The sequence below is a fragment of the Calypte anna genome, chromosome 2, assembly GCF_003957555.1.
Source record: "Calypte anna isolate BGI_N300 chromosome 2, bCalAnn1_v1.p, whole genome shotgun sequence".
Lineage (NCBI taxonomy): Eukaryota > Metazoa > Chordata > Aves > Apodiformes > Trochilidae > Calypte > Calypte anna.
The window spans coordinates 13,400,989-13,412,192 of record NC_044245.1 but is presented as its reverse complement, the minus strand read 5'-3'; the positions used below and the strand labels follow the sequence as shown (position 1 = coordinate 13,412,192).

Genomic DNA, 11,204 nt, shown 5'->3' with positions numbered 1-11,204 from the left:
CTAAAAAGCTTGTACAGTTAGCTCTTTGGACTATTGGTATGGCTTGTAATATAATTTAATTTTTAGACAGTAAAATTCCAATTTAAAAGCTATTCAAACGTCTCTGCAAAAATTTTTTTATTAAAATAGTACAATTATTAGTATACAAAGCTACACTATCTTAGCCAAAGACAGAGAATCTCTGCCATACTTCAGACAGAGTATTGACAGCTAAAAAACTTTGATTAAATTAAATTGACTTGCACAGAAATGGACCCTGAGATAATAAAAGGCATGAACTGCAAGAGACAAAAATTACTGCTGTGCAGTAAATATTTAGGTTTCTAAATTCAGACTTTGTCTATCCTAATTGTTTGGACAGAAATGCAAGAGATGTTTTCCTGAATTGCCGTAAGAATTTGAAAGAATAAAGCCTTTTTCTCCCAATATATTATGAATTTTAGAACTACTTTTTTTTTTCTAGAAAACTTCCTTAGTAAAGTGACTTAAACTGATTGTCCTGACCAGGAATGGGTAATATGATCCAATGCACTTAAACTTCAGAACAAAAGTGATTAAAAAGGCTTAGTGCAGAGAAAACCCACAATCACCTTAAACAGTGCATTACATTTCCATAGAAGCCAATTTCTATATTGAAGTGCAAGAATCAAGTGGATTAATTACTCATGTGTCAGTAAGCCTTTGGGATAGAGAATGTTAGTTTATTTCATGCATAAATATGCCAGAGTCATTTTCCCCATTTTTATTTTCCACTGGTACATCAATCATACTCATTTGACAGGGTTCTGGAAAGCACAGTCTTTTGGACTGACCATAAAAAATGAAATATGCTAACCTTTTCAGAAGGTGATAGGAAAAAAGAAATCCCTAAACACAAGTACCATGTTATACATATTTCCATGTTCATATTTCCTTAAAGAGGCAGAACTTATTCAATAATTCCCTCCTATTGCTGTTTAGCTCCCAGAAAGATGGAAATGGAGCAAAGCAGAATCTTAGGCTCCAGATCTCTTTACATATGCCCATCATTATATAGCAAAGATAACTTGCATAGCAAAGATAAATAAAAATATGCATTGTATCTGTCACTAACTTTCCTCTACAAGAGACAATTAGAAAAATAGGGATAATATCTTGACAAAATAAACCTGTATCTTTGTCCATGGAGTCTGAATGTATGACTCCTTAAGTTACAAAAAAGATAATATTCACATAGACACGTTTATCTTTATCAAAGAAGATGACAACTCAAGTTTAGGCATACTTTGAAACTATAAAGGTGACATTTCAAATTACATGACTTTTTCTGTCCATAAGATGTCTTGTAAATGGTTTTTAACATTTATAACACTTTTTGCTTTGGTGTTGTTCCATTTCAATCATTTTCTCTAGTTATTAAAATTATATTATTATTGATTTAATAGAAAATATTAGTAACTAGAATTTCTTATTATGATTACTGAATATTTCTTATTACTCTCTAGAAAAATCTTTAACTTTTCAAAAAGAAATTAAGAATTCTTTTCTCTACCAATAACTAACAGAAATTCATCAGCAAACAATAAGATTCTTTCTCTGTTGTATGTAAAATTCATAATTCTATAAACCACAGTGAATCATTAACTTGAAAAGTACAATCATCTTTCCTGAGAAATATGATTTTTAGTGATAAAGAGATCTTACTGTCCTGAATTCAGTGGAGCCCTGGCAGGGCTGGTTCAATCCAGCTATAATAAAGAACTAACCAGTCAGCTTCTTTTTAGCCATTCCAGTGATGAAACAGGATGAAAATCAGCCAACTGTCCCCAGAATAATAGGAAACTCTTTAAAAATTCTTAAATCATTCCTAATCCATTATTGGTTCTGTTCTTTATCTTCTCTTTGAATTATTAGGGGAGAGGAGGTAAAGAGAAAGTCTGAAGTGAGCTTTTTTTCATGCATTCAGTTGGCTGCAGAATGTATGTCCTGTGATTCCTATGCAGAAGTGTGCATGGGCACTTCAGAGGGTGATTCATCTCAGCCTGAAATAAATGTCTAAAATAATCTGGTGAATCACTTTATGGAGGATCTTTTTTTATTTCTATTGGTGTTAAATTACAAAATGGTTAGCTTATATTTAAAAGTCTTGATACAACAAAGTATAGAACTATGTGAATAATTTGATTGGAGAATACCATTTGGCAAACTGAAATTGGTATTTATGCCAATCAGCTTATAAAAAAATAATAGTAATAAGAATAAAAATGCATGAGATTTTAAAGTAAAAGCCTAATGAAGTTTCATTGTTATTTTTTGAAAATTTAACTTATACTTGCCTTGCCCTAAACAAATTGTCTAAAAACTTTTATTTTTTCATCTTTTTTGTGTTAAAGATCTACATACATAAAGCTTTCAAATATCTTTCAAAATATTATGTATATCCAATAGTATTACAGTACTATTTGCCTAGCCTATTTAAAACCTTTTTCTCTTCTGAAACTTAGTTGCCTTTAATTTTTAAGTTTTTATGCTGTTTCTTCACTGGAAAAGTTCATAAAACTTGTGATGCGTATTTGACAGCATCTGCTTAGACAGGAACATTAAAGTGTTCTGAAATCTTTTGTGATATGTTTTCATTCTTATTTTTAACCTTTTGCTCTGTTACACACTAAGGAATCCTCTGGACCTTGAGGACATCTCAATTACACAATTGTCTGAGGGCTTGCCCTGTAAACAAAAAGCATTAATAGCATGGCCAGATCCTCAGAAATAAGAGAGGTCACTAGCAGTGAGCAAGGCATAGCCTTCCCAAGGAAAGCAATGTTGCTGCACCTGCCCTGAGCAGTTTTTGAAACAAGGGTTAGCGTGATGATGCACTAAGTAGTTGAAAATGATGTTGCAGAGAAACCAGACACATATGCAACTAATTCAGTGTAAAGCCAAACAAGGAAACTTTAGGGAGAGAGCAGTCTGTGTATCATTATGAGTGCAGCAGGAATCCTTCTAATTATGCCACAGTAAACTGCTTCCTCTTTGCTATATGCAATAGACTTGTAGTCAACAGATTTGTTGCCTAGTGAATTAACATCAGATTAGGAAAAGGTTACAACTTTACACTTTCTTGTTCTGACAAGACATGCTAAGGGTTAAGTTGATCTTTTTTTTCCTCAAGTGCTACTGGAATCTATGTGTACATATGTGTGTGTGAGAGAGGGAGGGAAGACAGGAAAGAATCAGGACAAATTTCATACAGAACTCCTGATTAGGCAGTGTGTGTAGTGCTTGAACATACAAAAATTACTGAAGTTAAGGAAGCTTTGCATCTGGGACAGGAACAGTAGGGTCAGATTTCATCAGATTTCCATGTGCCTACAGATGTTCAGAAGTGTTTCTAAAATTGCTTTAGCAGGGTAAAACTGCTTTTGACTTTGGGAATGGGACCGTTTGAGTTTTTCTGCAACTTTGGGTGCTTAAATTCTTTAAGACTCTCGTGTGCTTTTAAGCAGCTTTATGAACTGAGACCCTTGTGACTGCTGTTTCAAAGTTCCCCTTTTCCCATCCCACTTCTTGGTCCCCTTCTGCCCAGCCAGTTCAGCTTTCAGAGCAGGCAATCCTCATCCAATGCTTTCACTCTTTTCAAAGGGGGGCCATGCTTCTTTCCAGCTCTACTGTTAATTTTTAAAATCATCTTCTTCATTTTGTATTGGCTTAAAAAACAGGATTTTGAGGTCAAAAAGAAGATATAGTTTAGACTACAGCAGTAAGAAAGAGAAATAATGTCCTTAGTAGGAAAACATCCACGCTTTCTCCAGACTGACTTCTTGACTATTTCTTTACTTATCCTAAATGATGATGTTTTTCAAATGTTAGTCTGCAGACATTCAACTTCTATGGAATATTTCTGCAAGGAACCATGTAAAGAATAGTCCTTTGTGATGATGGTTAAACCATGTTCTTCTATAATGTTGGAAACAACTGTTTCTAAGCTTAAATTTATTATCCTTGCCTTTTCAGTTTTACAACAAAATATCTATGGTGTCTACAGGTTTGAAGAAAAGCATGAAAATAATTTCAAAAAGGCATGTATTTTTCAGAAGTCATTGTGACTACAGAGTTTGATGCGTCCAATGATATCATCTTCTGAAATCATTAGCTTACTGTCTCAAGGCCAAGGCCTCAGATAGAACGTTTCCACAAGAAGCACACAGAAAATCTGGCATCAGAAGGGTTTTCTGTGCATGTACATGCATGAGCATGCCACATAAATTGAAAATAGACTCTACATCATTCAGCAGAGCTCTCTTAGCTTGTTCTGGTAACTCTTCATTTTAAATGCACTCCTAAGCTATTTGCAGAATCTTCCAAGTAGGATCTTGGCTGGTTTTGCTGTTTCTTAAAGTAAGTTTTGAGGAGAAAATCAGAGATTTTATATCCTTACTATGGTGTAGCTGAGGCCCATAGATTTTTCTGTAAAGCTGGATAAAATTTTACTAGTACGAACACTTCAGGATTCTGGGTAAAATGACCATAGTATGCACAGGACTGGGAGACCTGCTATGGACCTACCCATTCCTCAGATGCAGGCAAAGTGACAGAAAGGTTCAGGAATCAGCAAATCTGTGGACATCCAATGAATACTAAGTCTTACAACTTTTCTGATAAACACTGCAGTAAGCTTATGACTGAGGACTTGAGCCTCTTAAAAAAGAAAAAAGAAAAAAAATAAAGAAAAAAAAAAAAAAAAAAAAAAAAAAAAAAAAGAGAGAGAGAGAGAGAGAGCTGGTACAGGAAATTTTCATCCATAAGGTTTCTGAGAAAAGCCATACACTGTGGCATGGTAAGAGCCTGATCTGTACATAGGACTCACAGCATGTGAGTTTTTAGAATTTGTTGGCTTTCTCCACTGTAACAGAAAATGTCTTCATACATTATGTAAGTAAAATGTACTTTGAGATTAAATTTTCATACTCATATTTCAGATAATAATACTTCAAATATCAGACTTTTAGAATTCTTTTAAGTTTATTTTCAGCCACTTTTCTGGACTATCTTGTGTTTCTTTGGATGACTCTAAGAAAAGCAGTAGCTAAGGGAATAAACAACATGCTTTGTTCATTATAATTTTTTCCACCTAACCTTTCAAACATAAAATAAAAAGCTTGTCATAGTTCAATGAAAACAGTGGCAAGAGTTGTTTGGTTTTTTTTTTAATAAAAATAGTGAGATGAATATGCTTCTTTCATCAGACTGGAGTAGTTAGCTGGATACTTTAGGGCTTTTTTAAGTATTAAAAAAAAAAAAAAAAAAAAAAAAAAGTAAAAAGGTTTTCTTATAAGCTTAGTAGCTCTGGAGAAAAACTGACTTTTCCATCTGTGGTTCTTTTTTGTACAATGAATAAACCTCCCCGTTATCCAAGGAGCAAATGGAAATTACGAAACATCCAAGAAATCCACGCTCTACAAACGCATCAAGGCGTTGGTGGTATAGTGGTGAGCATAGCTGCCTTCCAAGCAGTTGACCCGGGTTCGATTCCCGGCCAACGCAGAAAAGCTTTTGACAACTTTCTGCAGGGAGCGAGGTGTGGCCAGCAGGAGGTGTTGCTGCTCAGAGGGGTTCCACAGGCTGGAGACACGCGGTGACAGGAATCCCGTGTGGGATAGCAAACGGAGCTGCCAAATCATACAGCGGGGGTGGGAAGCAATCCCTGTACGCAGGATGATAAAACCAACTGGAGAGCAGCATTCTGGTGGGTAAGGTTTGAGGGGGGATAGGGGATAGGTGGTGATGCAGGACACCAAGTTGAACCTGAGCCTGCAACATGTTTTTGCACCAAAGGTGTCCTGGGCTGCAATAGACAATGTGTTGTTAGTAGTTGGAGGGAGGTGACCTTTCAATTCTACTGAGTACTAGTGAGGCTACACCTGGAGCAGTCAGTGGCTGGGTCCAATAATGGGGAGGCATAGGCATACTGGAGAGAGTCTAGTGAAGGGCTGGATTAACAAGGATGGTTTGAGTGCTGGAGCATTTCCATTATGAGGAATGAATGAGTGAGCTGTTTAGCTTAGAGTAGGCTCAGGGAGAAGGTTTATTAATGCATGTATGGAGAGGATGCCAGGCACATTTCAGTTATGCCTGACTGAACTGGAGGAAATAGGTGTAAACTGAAATACAGAAGGGTCTTTCTGAATATCAAGAAATGCTCAGGAAATCAGGAAAGAATCAGGAGAGCAAGCACTGGGACAGGTTGCTTAGCGAAGCTGTGGAGTCACCATATTTGGAGATACTCAAAAGCTGCCTGGACATTGTCCTGGGCAACTGGCTTTAGGGGTCACCGCTTGAGCAGAGGGATTGGACCAGATGACCTCCAGAGATCCTTTCCAACCTCAGCTATTCTGTGATTCTCTGATTCTGTGCATCCAGCCAAAGAGACAAGCCAAGGCAAGAACTGAGAACAGAGGATGAAAACAATATGTTAATGATTTCTAGCACCCTGCTCATGGCACCAGGAGCTGGGCTGAGAAACAAAGCAGTCTAAGAAAGAATTGCTACTCCACCAGAGCTAGAGGAATGAATACAAGCCATGGTTCACTGGAAAGTCTGTGGCTAGTGCCTTCAGAAGCCATCATACACACCATACATATCAAAGCCTAGTGTGAAGTACCTCCCAGGAAGCGCCACTGCCTCTGAGTCTATGAGTGTCAGCCAGTCTTGGTGATGCAATTAATCACTGTCAGTACCATGGCTCAGAATCCTATTGTATTTGAAACCTAACTCTTGACAATATTTTCAGAGAAAAGGTTCTAACCCAAAGTGAATTGTATTATATTTAAAAAATAATTTTATATATCAGGACCTAATCTAATGACAGTCTGCAGTGTATGGAAGAATATTTGATTAAACTGAATATTTGCTTTTTTTGCTCCAGTCTCTTTCTCTCTCTCTCTCTCTCTCTCTCTCTCTCTCTCTTTTGTTTCCTCTTCAAGACGAAAGGAAAAAACCAAACCAAAACAAAATATACTCATAGGTTCATATGCCTCTCCACTAGTGGAGGGATGGGATAAATGACCTGTGCTAGCCAAGGAGAAGTTCTAGCCATTTGTAAATGACTAAAATTCCTAGCAGGAATGGAGAAAGGGAAAGGGAGAGGCAGTCTGTGAAAATGTAGTTGAAAGAAGCTGGATAGATTTACAAAAAGCTGATGTTTGAAAAAGGGTCAAATCCTCAGTCATCTGGAAAATAGGAGGTTCTGGATGAAATGGGCAGCTGCTATGCCAATATATGGCAATAGATTGAAATCAAACCTAAGAGCTTTACTTGTCCAGATTCTCATGGCAACTTGGATGTTCCTAAACCTATGCTGATGGGTCAAAATAATTAGCTACCGTACCTGAAACAAGTTAGATTGCTGTTGAAAAAAATATTTAGCTATTTATTTTTGTACTTATTTTTGTTATTTGCTGGAACCTGGATCCCACTTAAAGGAAAATCCCCAAAAGAAAGCCTGGAAAACACTCCAAAAAGGGGTGCCAAGACATCTAGATCCAGAGGGATGCAAGGCATACTCCAGAACAAGGCCAACAGCTGGATGAAGTAATCAAGGTGTCATGCTCCATAGTACATAGACTACTCAGGGTCCATTCATAGCCACTTCTATCAGCTTCAGGCTTTTGGCTGAGCTCTTAGCTGAGTGGTGAAGAGGAAGACAAAATGAAATATGAAACCACAAAAGTCTCAGTGTCCTCCATGCCCTCCAATTCAGAGAAAAAATCTGTTTTAGCTTCGAATTGTGACACTACTGTATATTTACTCCTAAGAGTTTCTTTTAGCTGTGACCATCTGTAATAAATGGAAACACCAACTTAAGTACTTTCTCCTGGCTTAAAAGCAGTGGCTTTGCTAAAAACCTCTGAACTATGAGATGCTTCTGGATTCTTTATGCTTTTACTGCACAGGAAGGAAAAGTTTCCTTTTGGGTTTTCTTTTTGTTTTAACACTTCAGTTGGAAATGTGCAAAGTCATGAGCGGTGTAACTGTTCCCATAGTGTGCATAATGATAACAATTTATGCTAGAGGTAACCAAATAGTATCATTTCACAGTGTATCAGCAATGAGCTGTAGTGTAACTTTGCAGCCAAAGGTGCCTTTGTCATTCCAGTAGCAGGGTAAAAACCACATTTAGATGCAACTTCATTACTCACTACTTCATTATTTGCCTTAATTTTTGTTTTGGGAACATTTTTCTAATGCTAGTATGGATGGCTTAGAAACAGAAGGAAGAACTTTCCAGTAGTATCCCTTTCCTGTTCACTTACTCACTGCAAGACCACAATGTCCAGAAAGTCAAAAATAAGTTGTCTGCAAAACTTCTTTATCTTCCCTCCTCAAAAAGAACAGTATCTTTGAGCTTTACATCTATAAGAGTGCAAGTAGGTCTATAATAATGCAAGAAAGGGAGTCCATGTTTTTTTAACATCAATCAATAATGAAACTTTTTTTTTTTAAATACATAAATTTGTTCAAAATTAACATGCTATCATTCTGCTTCTTCCTTCAGCTTCCTACTCTGTGTTTGTATATTCACATTTTGGCTTTTGTCTTACTGATAATTTATATAGCATTTGTGCATAGGAAGGAAGGAAGGAAGGAAGGAAGGAAGGAAGGAAGGAAGGAAGGAAGGAAGGAAGGAAGGAAGGAAGGAAGGAAGGAAGGAAGGAAGGAAGGAAGGAAGGAAGGAAGGAAGGAAGGAAGGAAGGAAGGAAGGAAGGAAGGAAGGAAGGAAGGAAGGAAGGAAGGAAGGAAGGAAGGAAGGAAGGAAGGAAGGAAGGAAGGAAGGAAGGAAGGAAGGAAGGAAGGAAGGAAGGAAGGAAGATAAAGGGGGTGAAAAGAGGAACATGTATACACACCCATAGATGTATATCCACATTCCTTTCCAAGTGCATGGTTTGACTAACATAGAAATAACATTCTGCCTGAAAAATGCATAATAAAACAGAAAATTTTTTTTCCATTTTTTTCTCTTCACATCCTCAAAAAAGACTCATGGAATTTTATGTCCTAGAATAATTTTGGGATATCCAGAATGAAAAACATGCTTTTAAGAATCTTACAAAAATTCTATACCACACACCTTGGCCTGAGATTTCTTTGAACATCAAAGCAAGCTCCAGATTAATTCACTTGCATCCAGCTGCATTTGGTAGTATGCTCATCATACTGAGAAGGCCCTTCTCTGGTTTCATCTGTCACAGCTTATGTCAAACAGTTTACAGAGAGGCAATATAAATTCAGACAGAGCACTAGGAATGCCATCAAGGAGTTTGGGAGTTTACATTGTATTTGTGTGAGGTCACTGTGTGTTGTTCTTCAATGATCAATGGCCTAGTGAAGGCTTTTAAAGCCAGAGGCTACCCTCTATCCTTTAGTTACTCCATGTTAGGTTATGTTTTATTAGGAAGGCTCAGGCAATTCTTCTCTTGCGTTTTTATATAATGGATTCGTGACTGTCCGGTGTTTTTTGTGGCACTTTCCCGAACTAATAGCAAGAAATCAAGTAACCAGTAAGATAGATGGTATTTAACCTAGCAGTGACAGATGTAGCAGAGGTGAAAGGGTTATATCTATTAATAAACAAAGTTTGAAAGCCTTTTAACACCATCTTTCACATCACGCTTATCTGACCTTTTGTACAAGATGACTTTCACAGACTTTACACAATGGGGTGGTAAAAAAAACCAACAAACCAACAGCTTGCATTTTTAATCTTGCTTTAAAAAGTTGAAATTAATTATTAAGACTTTTATGTTGTCTTTCCAAATGAATGAATTAATGAAGTGCTATTGATACCACAGTTAAGATTTCACTTGGCTGAAAAATTGTGGTAGATTTATTTCTGTCCCAGTGGGTACTGACATTTTAACCCACTTATCTATGATTTATTCAATCCTTGACAGTCCCCCAAAAAGTGATGTGTTTTGCCTGAAGGCTCTAGAGGTGAAGCAAGTTGACATATGCCTTTTCTATTTTTTAAGGGAGTGATCTCTTCTGCAGTCCATTCAATGAAGCAGGGCAAAATGGAAAAAGAAAATATTCAAGATAAGGACTTTTCTTTTTTTTTTTTCAGGTTCCTTGGGTTTGTTGTATTAAAAAACCCTTAGAATTTATCTCATATAAATTCAGCATTTAAAGGTCAATGTCTAGTAAACAACAATCAATAGTAAACAACATTTTGTTGAAAAGAGTTTTCTGTAGCATGGCAAAGCTAAAACTAATCTAGGATATTTTGGAATATCTATTTATTTCATCTTTATATGGTAATAAAAAAAATCTAGAGCAGATATATATGACCCTAACTTTCTTAATGTTAGATGAAAGTATATTTCACATTTAAACATTTAAATGAATTCCAACATACTTGATGTCATATGGTCCAGATATCAGGGTCCAAGTTTTGGTTTTGTGCTGTGCCACAGATAGATCATTTCATGAACATCAGAGAATTACTGTAAAAAAGGTGTCATTCTGTATTTCTGGGCTGTCTGTGAAGATGGAAGTATAAGTTTCCAAAGGAAAGTGAAATGAGCAGAGTATACTCATACTGTACTTGTAGAGAAATATCTTGCTTCACTAACTCTAGGAGAAAGCACAGGGTCTCACAATCTCACAGAAATTTGATTTTCTGTATCCCGAAGAGAAGAACCTTATGTTTCTAGCTCTTATACCCTGCTTGCATGTGTTAGTTCTTTTGCAAATCTTACATGATTAAAAAATATGTGTATGTATGTATTAAAATACGTATATGTATTTTCTAATTTCTGCAATGCTTCAGAACATTCCTGAAGTGAGAACAAAGCAAATATACCTGAAAACAACTAACTGAGGAAACACTCCCAGAGAGCACAGGGCTTCTCCTCCAGGGCATGGAGAATTGTCTGCCTCAGTAACTCATGCCTGACTTTGACTTGCTGGGGAGATGTGTTTTCTTGCCAGTTCAATGTCAAGATGAGCAGAATGAGAAATGCAGAGTTAGGAAGTTAATTTCTTCTACAAATGGCCAAGTGCATATGACTGGAATTCAGTTCCTGCCTTTTTAGCTATACTAAATTTTTTACCAGAAATCTATTGAGATTTATTTAGAAAAATAAAATAAACTTAATCAGATTTGTAGTGCTTCTTGTCTCATCTATAGTTTGGGAAGTGAAGAAGAAGTGAGAAGACTTTTTACAGTT

General features: G+C 36.5%; 1 non-coding gene across 1 annotated transcript; it reads left to right on the top strand.

Moving 5' to 3' along the window:
* Window positions 1-5,451: 5,451 nt before the first annotated feature.
* TRNAG-UCC lies at window positions 5,452-5,523 on the top strand. Its single transcript has one exon. It is a non-coding gene; the product is annotated as a tRNA-Gly (tRNA).
* Window positions 5,524-11,204: the final 5,681 nt, after the last annotated feature.